The sequence below is a fragment of the Narcine bancroftii genome, chromosome 3 (assembly GCF_036971445.1).
Source record: "Narcine bancroftii isolate sNarBan1 chromosome 3, sNarBan1.hap1, whole genome shotgun sequence".
Classification (NCBI taxonomy): domain Eukaryota; kingdom Metazoa; phylum Chordata; class Chondrichthyes; order Torpediniformes; family Narcinidae; genus Narcine; species Narcine bancroftii.
Genome location: NC_091471.1, coordinates 111,088,113 through 111,104,826, shown reverse-complemented (window position 1 = coordinate 111,104,826; position 16,714 = coordinate 111,088,113). Strand labels below are relative to the sequence as shown.

General features: G+C 40.0%; 1 protein-coding gene across 29 annotated transcripts in view; it reads right to left on the bottom strand.

Moving 5' to 3' along the window:
• Positions 1 to 16,714, bottom strand: part of rbm47 (RNA binding motif protein 47) — a 365,648-nt gene that overhangs the window by 211,161 nt on the left and 137,773 nt on the right. Inside the window, exon 1 of one of the 29 annotated variants that reach the window (XM_069924866.1) lies at positions 11,611 to 11,630. The exons of 24 other annotated variants lie outside the window; for them this stretch is intronic. The gene's annotated coding sequence lies outside the window, so the exon portion shown is untranslated. Of the gene's footprint in view, positions 1 to 10,300; positions 10,860 to 11,295; positions 11,384 to 11,406; positions 11,552 to 11,610; positions 11,631 to 16,714 lie in introns of those variants that run through there. 4 more of the 29 variants (XM_069924860.1, XM_069924858.1, XM_069924871.1 and 1 more) reach the window with 4 other exon arrangements.

Genomic DNA, 16,714 nt, shown 5'->3' with positions numbered 1-16,714 from the left:
CACTTGACAAAGTACAAAATGTGAACCAGACATTCAAATTAGTGGATCGGATCAATAAGATTCTGTGCTGTTTAAACCTACTAAAGCAGGAACACAGACTGCTGCAAAGTGCGAAGTAGATCACGGGAGATGCATGGGAGGCCATCAGAAGCACAGTTGGAGAAGGCAGAAGTGTGGAAAACGGGCAGACATCAGGGTTAGACTGAGAGTTAACCTCTTCAGACTCGGCCTCCTGATAATCTTACTCTCAAATATAAGATTGCTAGAGAACAAAATGGATTACCCAAGACTCTTTCTGAACCAGAGAAAACTACAGGGCTGCTGTGCTCTGTTGATTATAGACTCGTAGCTCCAGGACTCCATTCCAGACTCAGCAATCCAGCTGGATGGCCTTACAGAGACACTGCTGCTTCTGGCAAGACTCGAGGAGAGGGTCTCTGCACATTTATATCAATGAGAACTGGTGCACCAATGTCTCTGTTGTGAAAATCTTCTACTCAGCAGATAGAGAGTACCTCCTAGTGAAATACAGACCCTTCTACCTGCCCAGAGAATTCTGACTCAGTCTACGTTCCACCTTCGGCTAATGAGGGTGAAGCTATGAAGGAGCTTTATGGTACCTTTTGTGAAGCCCAGACTTCCCACCCTGATGGTGCTATGATTGCTGCTGCCGACTTCAATCACACTAACCTGAAAATGGTCTTACTACGATTTCAACAGCATGTGAACTTCACCACCTGGATCAGGTATATATACCAATGTTCCTGGTGTGTACAAAGCTGTGACTTGCCCTCACCTCGGATCACATATCTGTCCTGCTAACCCGGGCATATAGACCACTGGCAAAGCAAACTAGGTCAGTTCACAGGGAGATCAGGATGTGGTCGGGGAGGGGGGAATGGGGGCATAGTAACCCTGCAAGATTGCTTTGAGACCATGGATTGGAGCTGTTTCAGGGATGCAGCCACCTACAATGGCTATGTAAATCTAGAGGTGTACACAAGCTCACTGACTGGCTACGTCAGCAAGTTCATTGAGGATGTCACCAAGATCAAATGCTTCACAAACAGGGTTAAACAGAAACCATGGTTGGATGCAGAGATCTGGGCCCTTCTCAGAGTTCATCGGCAACATGAGGCGCACATGGCAAGAGATCAAACTTTTTTTATATATGTGGAAAATCTCGTGAAATGGTGCGAGAGTAACAACCTGAGTCTCAATGTGGACAAGACAAAGGAGATGATCGTGGACTTCAGGAGAACAAGGAACGACCAAACTCTACTACACATCAACAACTCCATAGAAGAGAGGGTGGAGAGTACCAAGATCCTTGGAGTTCACTTAACTAGAGGCCTATCGTGAACACGTAACATCTCCTCACTTGTCAGGAAGGCACAACAGTGACTGCACTTGCTGAGAAGTCTGAAACAGGCAAGGCTACTGGCCATCATAATGTTAACCTTCAATAGAAGGTCTATCGAGAACATCCTGGCCAGCTGCAGAGAAATGGATTGGAGGTCAATCCACAGGACATAAGAGTGGCAGAGAGGATCACTGGAGTAGCCCTCCCCCATTCATTGATGTGATCTTCTGGGATCATTGTCTGAAGAGGGCACGCAAAATAACTGAGGATCCCTTCCACCATGTACACAGTATATTTCAGCTGCTCCTATCAGGGAAGAGGTACAGGAGTATCAGAGCCAGCACCACCTGTTTGAAGAACAGGTAGAATGTTGAATGCCCAAAGGAACTGCTCACACTGAACATCTGAGACTCTCATTTGTACAAAGCAATATTTATTTATTTATTTTTATAGCTATAATATTTGTTCTGCATATGTATTATTTGTCTATATGTGTGTTATGTTTGGTGGTGTGTCTGCATGTTTTTGCACCCAGGATTAGAGAATGCGGTTTCATCGAAGTACTCGAATCCACGGTGCTGAAGATCAAACTGCGCTGGGCAGGTCACGTCTCCAGAATGGAGGTCCATCGCCTTCCCAAGATCATGTTATATGGCGAGGTCTCCACTGGCCACCGTGACAGAGGTGCACCAAAGAAGAGGTACAAGGACTGCCTAAAGAAATCTCTTGGTGCCTGCCACATTGACCACCGCCAGTGGGCTGATAATGCCTCAAACCGTGCATCTTGGCGCCTCACAGTTCGGCAGGCAGCAACCTCCTTTGAAGAAGACCGCAGAGCCCACCTCACTGACGAAAGACAAAGGAGAAAAAACCCAACACCCAACCCCAACCAACCAATTTTCCCCTGCAACCGCTGCAACCGTGTCTGCCTGTCCCGTATCGGACTTGGCAGCCACAAACGAGCCTGCAGCTGACGTGGACATTACCCCTCCATAAATCTTTGTCCGCGAAGCCAAGCCAAAGAAGACTTGTATAATCAGATGACAATAAACTTAACTTGAATCATGAGCTGATCGATTTTCCCACTCGGCTTTCTCCCCATAACCTTTGATGCCCTGCCTTATCAAAAACTTATTAATCGCTGCTTTAAATACACCCAAAGACTTGGCTTCCAAAACTTCCTGTGGCCACAAATTCCACAGATTCACCACCCTTTGGTTAGTGATTACTTTTAAAGGCAAAAAATGTTGAAGCACAAGTTTGAATGCGGTCAAAAAGAGCTGAAAATGTCCAGTACAAGATCCACTTAAATATACAAAAAAAAACAATTGTTGGTGTTGAACCTTATTCACAGAGCTTTGCAGATTAAATTTAAACCAAGCATAAAGGAAGCTGTTTGCAGTAATAAAATGCCATATTATATTATGCTGACAACTAAATACCTCGATAAGCAATAGAGACATTTCCCTTTCTTTAATGATTATGCAATTGTTCTACTTTTGTCAAATAATTAAGCAAGTATCCAACTTGTTTAGCACAGTTGTTTGATGCTAACAATGTATTTATTAGTGGGCCCAAAGTTAATTGGTGAATACCCTTTTAAATAAAATTCATATTTTTAACTGAATCTTCTTTCCATTGAACTCTGAACATGTCTTCTGATACAAACTTTCCATGTCCAACATCAGTCAATTTCTTTGATCAAAATGTAATCTAATAATGGTGTCTAAATTCTGCAGCACGTTGAATAGTCAGGTGGTGTGGATTCATTACTGGTCAAATTCAATTACATGTAGAAAATGGCAGAAATATCCATCAAGTCAGACAGCGCCTGTACAGAGAGAAATTGAATTAATATTTTAAGCCATGATGTTTCATAACTTCTGATGAAAGGTCATGCCTTAAAACATTGAGAGATCATTGACTTGAAACATTACCTTTGTCTTTCTCTACCTGCCTAATGATTGTTTCTATCATTTTCTACTTTTTCTTCATATTTTGCTTCTATATCATTTCTCTACATAATCTTTTGTGTTGAGTAAATGATATTTTCTAAAAGTTAAGAGACTAATTTCTAACCCACAGTACTGCTTGTTTCCTTTGAGGATGAGGGACAATCACAATTATTGCTCACTTTATATTCACATATACACTGTCCACCGAGATCCATGGAAAGCAATCTAAAGCAGGAACTATGCTAGTTTTTCCCTACCTACAGAGGTAAGGACTTTCTCATTTGACACTGTTCCCAAAGAATAGAAAAAGTAGCAGGTGGATATATTGTGCTGAGAACCATTTGTTGGAATAAACCGAATGAATAACTGATTCGTGACACTTGAGCGATTCCTCCATGGGACCAAGACAGAAAGATTTAATCAAGGTGTCAGGAGGTTGACCTATAAAACTGTACTTCAGCGTGGGACAGAAAATATGTGGGATGGGGAAGGAACAAATGATAGTGGAGGATATCTTTATTGGATCACATTTATTTTGAAATGAATTTTTTTCTTTTAACCAAATCCTTATTCTCTATACCAGAAATGTGTTTCACCAATTAATGCTAATGGTGTCTCTTTGCTTGCCTTTATGGCAGGAAAAACCTGAAGTACTTCGTGTATATTACATTTTTTGTACTATTACATGATAATAAAGGGAACCTGTAACTTTGAAAAATTCCTGCATATCCATTTTTGATCCAGTAATTAATATTGCCTTGTCTCTGAAAAAATTCACATATGAAACGAAAGCACTGCATGTCTTGTTGTGAATGTAATAATACAAAGCCTTGTGTTTACTGACAAAAGGAAACAAAGAATTCAATACTGATTCCAGTAGATAAAAAGTCAAAGCTTTAGGCGTCTTGGAGCAGCAATTACGAAAAGATTTTGCGTATTCAACTTCCTTGTGCTACCAAATCCTCCCATTTGTCAGCCTTACAAAGGCGATGTTGTCTTCAGGGGCCCACATAGAAGATGTGTCTGGCCTCAGCAAGGTATAGGTACACCAAGAACTGTTCTTGTATAAAAACAAATTACAGTTTCATAGAAACTTGAGAAGGTCATTATAATTTTACTTCCTTGTTAACTCACTGAAGTTGAGTGAAGGAATTAATATTTGAAGGGAGTTACACTTCAATATTGTTAAAGGGGCACCGTACAGAATGCCTGAAAATATTAACTAACCATGGAAATATTTTTGCTAATTTTCAGTAGAAATTAACACACATATCCTTCAGTAGGAGTCCAGGTGTGGAATTCATCTCAGTTCTTTTTTTTTTTTTTTTTTTTTAATTTTTTTATTTTTCACACCATAAATCACATTAGCCATGATATACACTATTTCTTTTCACACATATACAGTGACTTTTTCTCCCCCCCCCCCCCTTTCCTCCCAAACCATCCCCCCACCCCCCCCTCTCATCCATTTTAGGTATACAATCTAGGTTGCATTAAGCCAGTCAGACAATGTTGTCATTCAACAAAATTACACCAGAAATTCTACTGAGTCCATTCTTTTCTTTCCTTCTCCTTCCATCAACTTAGGTAATGTTTGTCCCCGGTAGGTTTTCGCTATTGTATTTAATGTAAGGCTCCTATACTTGTTCGAATATTTCAATATTATTTCTTAACCAATATGTTATTTTTTCTAATGGAATACATTTATTCATTTAAATTTGGTAGTTTCTTCCTTTTAATTTGTTTATGTGTTCCATTAATATTTAAAGACATATAGTTCAGCGTAGCCCTTTTATATTTTGTTTATCTTCTCTTTCCGTTTTTCCATCATTACCTTTCCTCCTTTTCCATTTCTGTTTTCTTATTTTCAACTCTTTATAAGACAACATTCCTACAACATCTAACATTTTCCTTATTCTCCTATTTCTATCTTATTTATCCCCAATCTCCCCTTCACCTCCTGAGTTGTCCTTTATCCCTTGTCGGACAACCACATCTCCCCTCTCCATTTGGATTTGCGAATCCACTCGCAAGCGTCAACTGATTTTGCAGTGACCGCTATTTCCCCCCACCCCGCCTCCCCCAGAAAAGATTTCACTTTTCATATGTCACAAAGGTCCCTCTTTTAATTCCCTCCTTATTCTCTCTATTCCATTACCTTCCCTTATTAATTCTTGTCTATACTATCTATATTTTCCTCTAAGTACAGATACATTCATGTATGCTCATTGTCTCTATTCACTCTTATACCTCTTTACCTGCATACATATCAATCGTGATCATTTTTACTCTCATTACCCGTCTTCATCCCTCAGTCTATTTTTGTAATTGTTCTGCAAATTTTCGTGCTTCTTCTGGATCCGAGAATAGTCTGTTTTGTTGTCCTGGAATAAATATTTTCAATACCGCTGGATGCTTTAGTATAAATTTATACCCTTTCTTCCATAAAATCGCCTTTGCTGTATTGAACTCTTTTCTCTTCTTTAGGAGTTCAAAACTTATATCTGGATAAATGAAGATTTTTTGCCCTTTATACTCCAGTGGTTTGTTGCCCTCTCTTACTTTTTCCATTGTCTTCTCCAGTACCTTTTCTCTTGTAGTATATCTTAGGAATTTTACTACAATAGATCTTGGTTTTTGTTGTGGTTGTGGTTTAGAGGCCAATACTCTATGTGCCCTTTCTATTTCCATTTCATGCTGTAGTTCTGGATATCCTAGGGTCTTAGGGATCCACTCTTTTATAAACTCCCTCATATTCTTGCCTTCTTCATCTTCCTTAAGGCCCACTATCTTTATGTTATTTCTTCTGTTATGGTTTTCCATTGTATCTATTTTTTGAGCTAGTAGTTCTTGTGTCTCTTTAGTTTTTTTATTAGATTTCTCCAATTTCTTTTTTAAGTCTTCTACCTCCATTTCTGCTGCTACTGCCCGCTCTTCCATCTTGTCCATTTTTTTTCCCATTTCTGTTAAGGTCATCTCCATTTTAATTATTTTCTCCTCTGTGTTGTTTATTCTTTTTCTTAAATCCTTAAATTCCTGTGTTTGCCATTCTTTAAATGACTCCATGTATCCTTTAATAAGAGCAAGTATATCCTTTACCTTGCCTATCTTTTCTTCTTCTATTTCACCATACTCTTCCTCTTCTTCTTCCTCTGGGTTGACCATCTGTTGTTTCTTTGTTGCCCTTTCCTCCTCTTCTATCTTGTTTCTATTGTCTTCTGTGGTCTCTTCTTGCTGCAGGTGTTCTGCAGCTGTCGTTGCCGGCTGTGGAGATCGACTCCCCAGCTGGTTCCCCCTCCCGTCGGTGTGTTTTTTTTCATTCGCATCGCGCATGCGCGAAACTTCGCGCATGCGCGGTTGCGCACTTTTGCTCGGCTCTGCGAGCCATTTTTGTAGTCCATTATTTACCGACCTGAGGGAGCGGGTTTCTCTCTCCGCAGCGGGCCTCTTCGGACAGGTAAGGCCTTCACCTTTTTCCTCCTTTGTCTTCTCTTCCTCTCTTCTTACCGTTGCTTTCGACTTTTCTTTTTTTGTCGCCATCTTCTTTCCACCTTTATACTCACTTTTCTGTAACTTTTATTTCTGTGCCTTTGTGTTTTCTCTTGTTTTTCCCGACTTTTCTGGAGAGGGCTGGAGTTCACCGTCCGGCCACTACTCCATCGCGTGACTCCTCCGAATTCATCTCAGTTCTGTTGTAATTTCAGGATAAGAAAAATGGTATAGAGGATGATAAAAAAAACTCTGACTGTTCACACTGCCATATTGACCACCGCCAGTGGGCTGATATCGCCTCAAACCGTGCATCTTGGCGCCTCACAGTTCGGCGGGCAGCAACCTCCTTTGAAGAAGACCGCAGAGCCCACCTCACTGACAAAAGGCAAAGGAGGAAAAACCCAACCCCAACCAACCAATTTTCCCCTGCAACCGCTGCAACCATGTCTGCCTGTCCCGCATCGGACTTGTCAGCCACAAACGAGCCTGCAGTTGACGTGGACATTTACCCCCTCCATAAATCTTCGTCTGCGAAGCCAAGCCAAAGAAAAAAGAAGAGAAAAGCAGTTGATGAAGCAGGTATAATTTACCAAAGTGTACTAAAATTTCAATGTTTGGCTCACGGCAACAACCAATCACAGAGCAAACATTGTTGACAGGAACATTGCAACAAAGAATTTGGAGTAATTTGTTCGGTCAAAATTGAATCTCTGAAAAAAAGACAAATTTTAGCAAAAATGCCATCACGTCCATGACTGAATGTCAAGTTCCTTCTCTCTCACAGTGAGAATCATAAATGACAAAATCACTTCGAATCTATTATTATTATATAACAGATACATTATAAATATTCACAGTTGCAGTTAGTGCAAGAAAATTAAATAGCTTTTCAACAGGGCAGACAGGTCTTCGTGGTCTGGACAAGATTATGCACAATATGCACAGGTGATAAATGTGTCCCATTGAACTGCCATTTCCTTCTCAGACTGCTCCCAGGCAGCAGTTCGAGATTTATCAGTAAAATTATAATCTTCCAATAATATTGTACCGTTACCTCATGAAACTCCAAGGTTTTAATGATTCTGCAATAACTTGCTTACATTTGGAAGGATTTTTCTTCTTAATTCATAGTAAGAAAAAGTCTAGAAACAAAGATATTTCTGAACTATATTTGTAAAAGGTCATCCTTCTAATCTTTACTTCTTTGATGACTGATTCCACATTTTGATGCCCTATATATTAGGCAAAAGCAGTTTGCTCCAAATGAGAGTGAATTCATTTGATAAATAGAGTATTTATAGTTCTAAAGATACTATATTTACATTATTTGTTCACATGTGTACATTGTGTACTGTTTTTTTTTCGCACTACCAATAAGTGATAATTCTGCCTCCCCCACAGGGAAAAGAATCTCAGGGTTGTATGTGTTATCACGTATGTACACTGACAATAAATTGAAATCTAAACTGTAGGAAATTTTTAAAGTTTTTTTTAACATACCACTCTAATTAGCTAATGTCAGACTTTCCTCAATATGTACATTGAGGTTCTAAATTGTGATTTGTATTGGAAACAATAAACAAGACATTGACAGCTTCTTTTCTGCACTGTGTTTTGAAGCATTCTTGAGGAGGAGGGTAAAGACTTCCAATTCCGACCCTGGTGTATATTCGCCAACTAACACTGTTGCTTACAATGTTCATACAAAAATTGATGACTCAGAAAGTGATCCTTCAGTATTTTGAGGAGACACCTGAATTTTCTCTGTTACTGGGTGTCTATTTTCTGCTACATTAACCTATTTTTTGATTGGGGAAGATTTGGGAATTTTACACTTTTTTTTACATTGAATGAGAAAATTAAAGAATTATTAACCTCATTAGCAGGGAAGAGAGATTTCAAAGATGTTAGGGGTTGTTGAGAGATTACAAACAAGAAATTATTTCCCAGTACAGTATATCCATAAGCAATCTGTCTTTTTTGTGGATATTGAAGTTCTGAAGTTGTTGTGTTGTGTGAGGCTGGATGTGACTTTCAGATATTTGAATACAAATGGGAGACTAACTTGTTATTCTAGTTTTGCAGAATTGTGAAATCTGCCAGTGATAGGAAGTGACAGCTCTACAAGATTCAGCAGTGTCCCTTGTGAGGCAGAAAAAGCAGAACGGGCCTTTAAGAAAAAGATTTGGCTTCCCTTTTTCCAATCATGGACCATTACTTTAGTGTGCTGTGATGGCGTAAACATTTTTTCTTATCATTATAACACAATATTCCCAATAATTCTTTTAGTTTCAGTTTGTGTTCCTTCAATTACATTAATGGCAATTATTTTCACAAAAGCTAAGTATTTATCCCCATGGAATATAGAGTTTTAACAAAGCAATATTCATTTAAGTTGCACCGCTTGGCTTGGACCTTGAGGACCAGTGGAACAACATTACAATGTCACCCCAATTAAATTACTTAGGTACAAAACTAGGCAATGGTGGCAAAAATTAATAGTTTAAAATGAAATGTAAAAATCAGTTTGCACCTTTGCAGAGAAACATGTTGAAAGTTAATTATTTAGATTCTGCAGAAAATAAATATTTTGCTCAAAACTGGATTGTCCCACTTGAAATGATAACATTCTCGGTGAGATCTCAGTGTTGATAATATTTTGTTTAATGTGTTTAATGCTTCTCATGTTCAACCTTTTCTGTTTAGTTTGAATTTTCCAATTTTTTTTAGTTCTATTGCTAAACTTTACTGCTCAGATAAAATAAGATTGAATTGAGGGATTTAGTAGGAGATTTGTTTGTCAAACTATTTACTCACACCATTATTTACTCAGTATGCCCTGATATTTTATTGTGATAAAATGTAAAGTATTATGGTGACTCCACAGATTATTGAGGCAGATAGCCCCAAAATGTCTTTTATGTTCTTTTAACAAACCATATAATATCAAAGGTTATCTTTCAGGATATTTTTAAGGAACTTTGCATATTTATTTGCTTATTAGCTTATGTGTTTAAACTTTGCCATCCTGAGATTAATTATACTTGGGTATTTGACTTCTCGATTGCTCACCATGATCTATTTTTAAATTTTAGGATCATAATTATTATTATCACCAAGACCCTTACTCTCAATATTTTCATTGTTGTCTCCAACCAGGCTTGGTTTGATCTAACCTTTCCCCTGCTTACTTGGTATCTGCACACTATAAACGAGTTTAATGACATATAAATCTCTACGAAACATAGCAGTTGCTTGCTATTTCGTACATTGTCTTTTTTAAGCCAAAAGTAAACTTTGAAAATAGTTTCCCATTTAGGTGAAGCCTCCAATGAAGGATCCCATACTTACAAATAATTTTTTTTAGAGTGAATTCTAAATAGCAGATACTTCAACAAATTTATTTGTGGGGAAAAAAATTGAGACATTGATTACTGGAAAAATACCGTACTTAAAACAGGAGAAATAATAAACAAAAATCTTTACCTACCTCTTTTTAGATTTAGGACCTCAGATTGCAATTGTTTGCTTTTTCGTTGCCACATAGTGAGAGGTGGAAATGGCCTGGCAGAATATCCACATTTTCTTGCTTTATCTCCTCAAAGGAGTGCCCAGAATCTTTCCTCTATTGCTATTTACTGCAGTTAAATCTTTCTGCCTTCCTTCTTCATATGTGTAAGCTTTTTTGAAACAGCTCTGAGACCATCAACAGTTTACCAAGCTTTGAGAAACTTGCAATTAGACCCAGTTAATCTAAAATACCTGACTCTCACTGACCTAAGCTGAACATTCCACGGGGGCTAAATACCAGCTCAGAAGCTCCTGTACTCCGAGGAAAAATTCCTAGCCTGTCTTAGAGTATAAGGCATTATTCTCTTAAAGCTTGTTTTCAGCTCTCTTGCAGTTGTTCAGCAAAAACCTGCCAGCTTTTTGTAGCCCAAACTAAGATTGTGAGCTTTAACTCGTAATTTGTTTAGTCTCTCCCTTTAGTTCTTCTAGTTTCCTTTCTTCTCAAACAACTTAAGTTTTTGTGCTGCAATGCCCTGCCCCTAAAGTAACCAAACCAGAATTTTGCTGCAACACTGGCAACTTCCCGTAAATCTAAATTGTAATTTTATCCTGTTCACTGAGCCCTTATTGGCCCTAAGCCAGTCTAACATTCCATTTGAGGTAGGAGCACAGATATCTACCTTTTCTCATGCTAAGATAGATTTAAAAAGGTCAGTTGAACAAGAAACTGTGGACATTCAGAATTTAATAATTATGATAGCACAGAAAGGCAAAGACAACCTGTCACTATGAGAGAAATCAGGAGTGACAATGGTGTGCTGCAAGGGAGAATGCAGGCAGACTTCACGACAGTGCAAAGAAAAATGCACCTGCTGGCATTAACATACTGATTATTCTAGAAAGAATCATATAGTTCCAGCCAATAATTTAAGATCTAGTTAACATAATTATATATAAAATTTAGTCACATCTTACCTTGAATACTGTTGGAACTCACTTTAACTAAATTTTTAAAAGAGCAAGATGACGTGTTACCTTAACTTGACAGACAAGAATTTTCAAGAGAGAATTGCTGAGCTCACTTACCTGGGGCAAAACATTAAAACATGAGAGGTACGTCGCTAGGAGAGACCAATGACCTTTCTGATGTATTCATAACATCACACAGGTTGCGAACAGGTGACAGAAACAGGTGGTAGAAATTCTTTCCCCTTTTTAATTGTGCTGAGAAATTTACTGGGACTTAAAAATTTGAAATCGCAAAATATTAAAAAAAAACTTTACCAGTACCTTCCTTGGTTTTGACCTGTTTACGTAACCAAACTAGAAAAACCAGGAACAGGCTGTTCCCACCTTCAGTTTCACGGAAGCTACCTTAAAAAAGGTTATGAACTAGCATTCCATTTGAGGTAGGAGCACAATTGAATTCAATTCAAATTGAATTAAAGTTTATAGTAAACTTGCATTATCCAATCAGAATCCAGTGTATTGCTTCTGATAAACTGGAACAGAAATTTTATAATACAAGTAAAGAGGAGGCATCTGTAAAAATCCCTATTTGCACTGTAATACATGAGCAGGCTTAGATTTCATGCACTTTTGGGAGCATGTCAAATGGGAGGGGAAGGATACACTGCTTTTGAACAGAATATTCTTATTGGTTATATAACCTCTGTCCCAGTCACACCCCAACTTGGATAAGCATTTAATTTCTGCCAAATAAAGAGCTTTTAGACTCACCCAGAATTCTGATCTCTGTATCCAACATATCCAACTAAATATTGCTTACAATTGTCTCTGCATCTCCCTAACAAATTGATTTAGATTTTTTTTGTCCTTCTAGGTCTTTTCTTTCCCACCTGTAACACTGCCCCAATAATTTTTTGCTGGCTCCCTCTTGCTAATATTTTCTTTCATGCAACCAGAATTAGTTACAAAGCTTTCAGTTACTGAATGAAAACAATTTCCAATTGTAAATCACTTTTCAAAACAATGCAATTACAGTCAAAAAACTCCATGGGAAATGTCTTCCTTACAAAACGGATAAATACTGTTTCCATTTCTTACTCAGTATGATCCTACAAGCATTGTTATAATAAGTTGACAGATGATGGGTTATAAATTTGCAGCAAGAAATTGAAGCAGGAGTACGCCCTCAATCTGACTGCATTGTTCAATAATATCATTTGTGACATTTTACCTCAGTGCCACTTTCTTGCACTAACTACATATCATTTGATTCTCTTAATATACAAAAATCTACTGGAATGCACTCAGTGATTGAGCTTCGGGAAGAGAATTTAGAAGATTCACCAACTGACAAGTGAAGAAATTTCACTTCATCCCTGTCCTGAAGGCTGGCTCTTATTTTGATAACCTCAGCCAGGGGAAATATCAACTCCAAAACGCTTCATTGCCGGGAATAATTTTGAACATTTCAATGATTTAATGTTCGATTCTTCTAAAGTCCAGAAATCAGGTGTGTTCATTCTGTATTTACATTTTGAATACACAGCCTCCAGTTGACCTACTGGAAAACTCATGCTTAATTCTAAATTGCAAGAGCATCACCATCCATACTAGCATTGGCACCTAGGAATTTTTGTTACCCTCAGCAAGAATTTTTTGTGCTGAGCCTGTAGTAAACCACTGTTGTGTATAATTGTCTGGTCAGGCACACCTTTTGGGTGATTGTACCTGTGGCCCCTCCCCTCAGGACAGTCGAACAGTATGGATGTGCCGTTGTTCTTAATTGAATAAAAGCCTACTGATTTCTCAACAACGGTCTTTTGAGTAATTGATGATGCATTAATTTTATTCCCACTTAAAGTTTTTTTTAAACGGAGCAGATCCTGAAGCCAGAAAAGCTGGACATTGATCCTCAATCGCCTGAGGCATCCACTAATTTTGAGCTCTGGCTGCATTCCTTCAGGCTTCCTCTACCACTGTGTGATCAGAGATTGATAAACTACAAGTGCTGCACTCCCAGGTCGGCATCCTGGTATATTCCATGATCAGGGATGCTACATTATATCAGGAAGCAATGGACATACTCAAAGGACAGTATCTGCATAAGATCAATGTTGTCTATGCCAGACAACTTCTAGTCACCCCCAACACCAAATATCTTTGGGCCCTGTGAGCCCTCGGTAGGGCCTGTGAATTCAAGGTCATGTCCACCACTGAGTACACAGAGGACTTGATCCAGGACTCCTACATTCTGGGAACCAGATCAAATTACATCTGACATAGACTCTTAGAGCAAGGGAAGCTTAGTCTGTGGAGAGCAGTCAAGCTGGCAGGTATGGCTGGAGGTAGCTCTCCAGAACATAGAGGCTGACTAGACAGATAATGTGTCCGCCTCATGGTTACCCCAGGCACCCCCATCTTGGGATGTGCCACCACCCCTTCATTCCACTAACGACTCGACCACAGCAGCAGTGCTCCACAATCACCTCCTGTCACTTTTGTCAGGCTCCAGCGGAAACCTGACTACAGCCACAGCGATACAGGAGCACCCACACTGCTACTTCTGCAGCCTGGACAAGCATCAAAGAAAACACTGCCCAGCGAAGGATTCAACTTGCTCCAGCGCTGAGTGCAGATTGTGGAGGGGTGGGGGGGGGGGGTGCCATCCTGGACATCATCATCACCCAGGGCCACCATTGCCATGTGCGATCTATGGAGCCACCATCAAGTGTGCCATCTTCAGGACCCAGTGGGCCGTGGAGGCTGCCATCTTGAGCGCCATCTTCGGGATCCAGTAGTGTTGCATGCAGCCCCTGAGTCCCAAGTGTAGACCAGAGGGCCGCCATCTTGGACACCGCCATCTTCCACAACAGCGATGAGTAGTGACCAAACAATGGCCTCCATCACACTCAACCAGGACAGTCCACATCAACTTGCCAGGTCGATGATGGATATTCAGGTAAACAGCCAGGTGACAAGTTGCTTATTCAATAGTGGGAGCACAGAGAGCTTCATAAACCTGGACATAGTGCAGCACCTTTCCCTTACAGTATTGCCGGTGAACCAGAGGTCTCTTTGGCATCCAAGTAGCACACTGCAGATGTCCGGGCTTATGTGTAATGACTCTCACAGTGCAGGGTACTGAATATAAAGACTTTAAACTGATGATAATGTTGCAGCTCTGCGTTGCTGTGCTACTGGGACTTGATTTTCAGTATCATCTTAAAAGTGTGATGATAGAGTTCGATGAGACCCATCCACCCCTCGCTGTATGTAACCAGAAATTTTCAAAATGACCACTGCATGCCACCTATCCTCCACAACCCCCATCGTAAATGGCCAATAACCCAACCATTCACCACACATGACCTGCGGACTCCCCCACACTTAAAATTAACCCCTGTTGTTATTTGCCAACCTCACCTCCGACTGTAAACCCATCACCACTAAAATTAAACGGTACAGTGCCGGGGACAGGGCCTTCATCCAGGCAGAGGTACAGCGCTTAGTGAGGGAGGGGATTATTGAAGCCAGCTCCAGCTCTTGGCAAGTGCATGTAGTGATAGTGTGGAATGGGGAAAAGAACAGGATGGTCATCTACTCCAATCAGACCATCAACAGATAATAGTGGGGGGAGTCATGTGACATGGAGGATGTAGGACATGGGATCCTAAAACTCCAGGGAAAATAGAAGAAAATGATTATTTAGCTAAAAATAAACAGATTAAAATATGAAGGAAGAAGGTAAGAGTAGTCCATTTACTTTTTAAAATGCCTTTGAAGAAAGGAATTGATGTTGCCGGAGCTGATGAAGGAATTGATCCTGGATATGAAAAAAGGCCTCTGATACAGAGAAATCCCAGATCTGGAGTGAAACTAAGGCCCATCAGAAAGCTGAGTTGCTGGGAGCAGCAGCGAGTATGACCAGCCTTTCAGCTGGTGAAGATGGCTTTGGGCCAAAGAAAACAGATTCTTTAAGCAAGGTCAGAAGGTTGAGTTCGAGTGAGATGATTGATTTCAGAGGTGAATTAGCAAGTGTTGTAGAACAAGGACAGACAAGATTTGGAGAGGTTGCTTCAGTGTATGAAGATGTTAAACAAGTTAAATATAAAACTAAGGCTATACAAAAAGATAAAGAGAACACTGATGGTGAATTGCAACAGATGGTATGGGAAATGTGGCACTATATCAAAATGATGTGGAAAGAAATAGATTATTTAAGATCTGATGTTAACGATATGAATGAAAAAATGAGCAGTTATCAACAAATATGATGGAAATACAAGAAGAACAGAATGAGGAAAATCAGAATATTATGAAGTTTTATGAAAAGGGTAAATGTATAAAGGAGAAGCTGGGATATCATCAGCTCCCTATTAACCCAGAGGACCACCAGTATATGGGGTTCAAGGCGGATGGCTGCCTTTACCACTTCATGCGGGTCCCCTTTGGAGTCACAAATAGTGCTCAGTCTTCCAATGGGAGATGGACTGCATGGTGGATCAGTACAAGTTGCGAGCTACTTTCCCATACCTCGACAATGTTATCATCTGCAGCCATGACTTGCAGGACCTTGACACCAATCTCCAGAAATTTCTTGAAACAGCCAAGCTCTTGAACCTTACATATAATATGGCCAATTGCATGTTTTGCACAACCCGTCTAGCCATTCTTGGCTGTGTTGTGGAGAATGGAGACATTGGCCTGAACCTTTGCAGCATGCGGCTGCTCCTGGAGCTTCCCTTTTCACACAGCCTCAAGGTCCTGAAGAGGTATCTTGGGTTTTTCTCCTATTATGCTCAATGGATCCCCAATTATGCAGACAAGGCCCACTCCCTCATCAAATCCACATCCTTCCCCCTGATGGCGGAGGCTCATATAGCCTTCAATTGCATCAAGGCAGATATTGCCAAGGCCTCAATGCATTCTGTGGATGAATCTACCCTGTTTCAGGTGGAAAGCAATGCGTCAGACTTTGCCCTGCCAATCACCCCTAACCAGGCAGGCAGGCCAGTCACATTTTTTTCCGGTACCCTGCAGGGCCCCATAATTCAACACTCCTTGGTCGAGAAAGAGGCCCAAGCCATTGCTGATGCAGTACATCCTGCTGACTGATAAATGCGCAGTTGTGTTCATGTTTAACATCAGCAGTGGGGTAAAATCAAAAATAGCAAAATACTGAGGTGGAGGATTCAACTGTTCACCTATAATTACGATATCTTGTACTAACTGGGGAAATTTAATGAGCCGCTAGATGCCTTGTCTCGCGGGACCTGTGCCAGTGCGCAGATCAACCAACCACAAAACGTCCACAATGATCTCTGTCTCCTTGGAGTTACCAGATTTTTTTTCATTTTGTCAAAGCACGCAACCTGCCATACTCCATCGACGAGATCAGGTCCACAACAAAGAACTGTCAGGACTG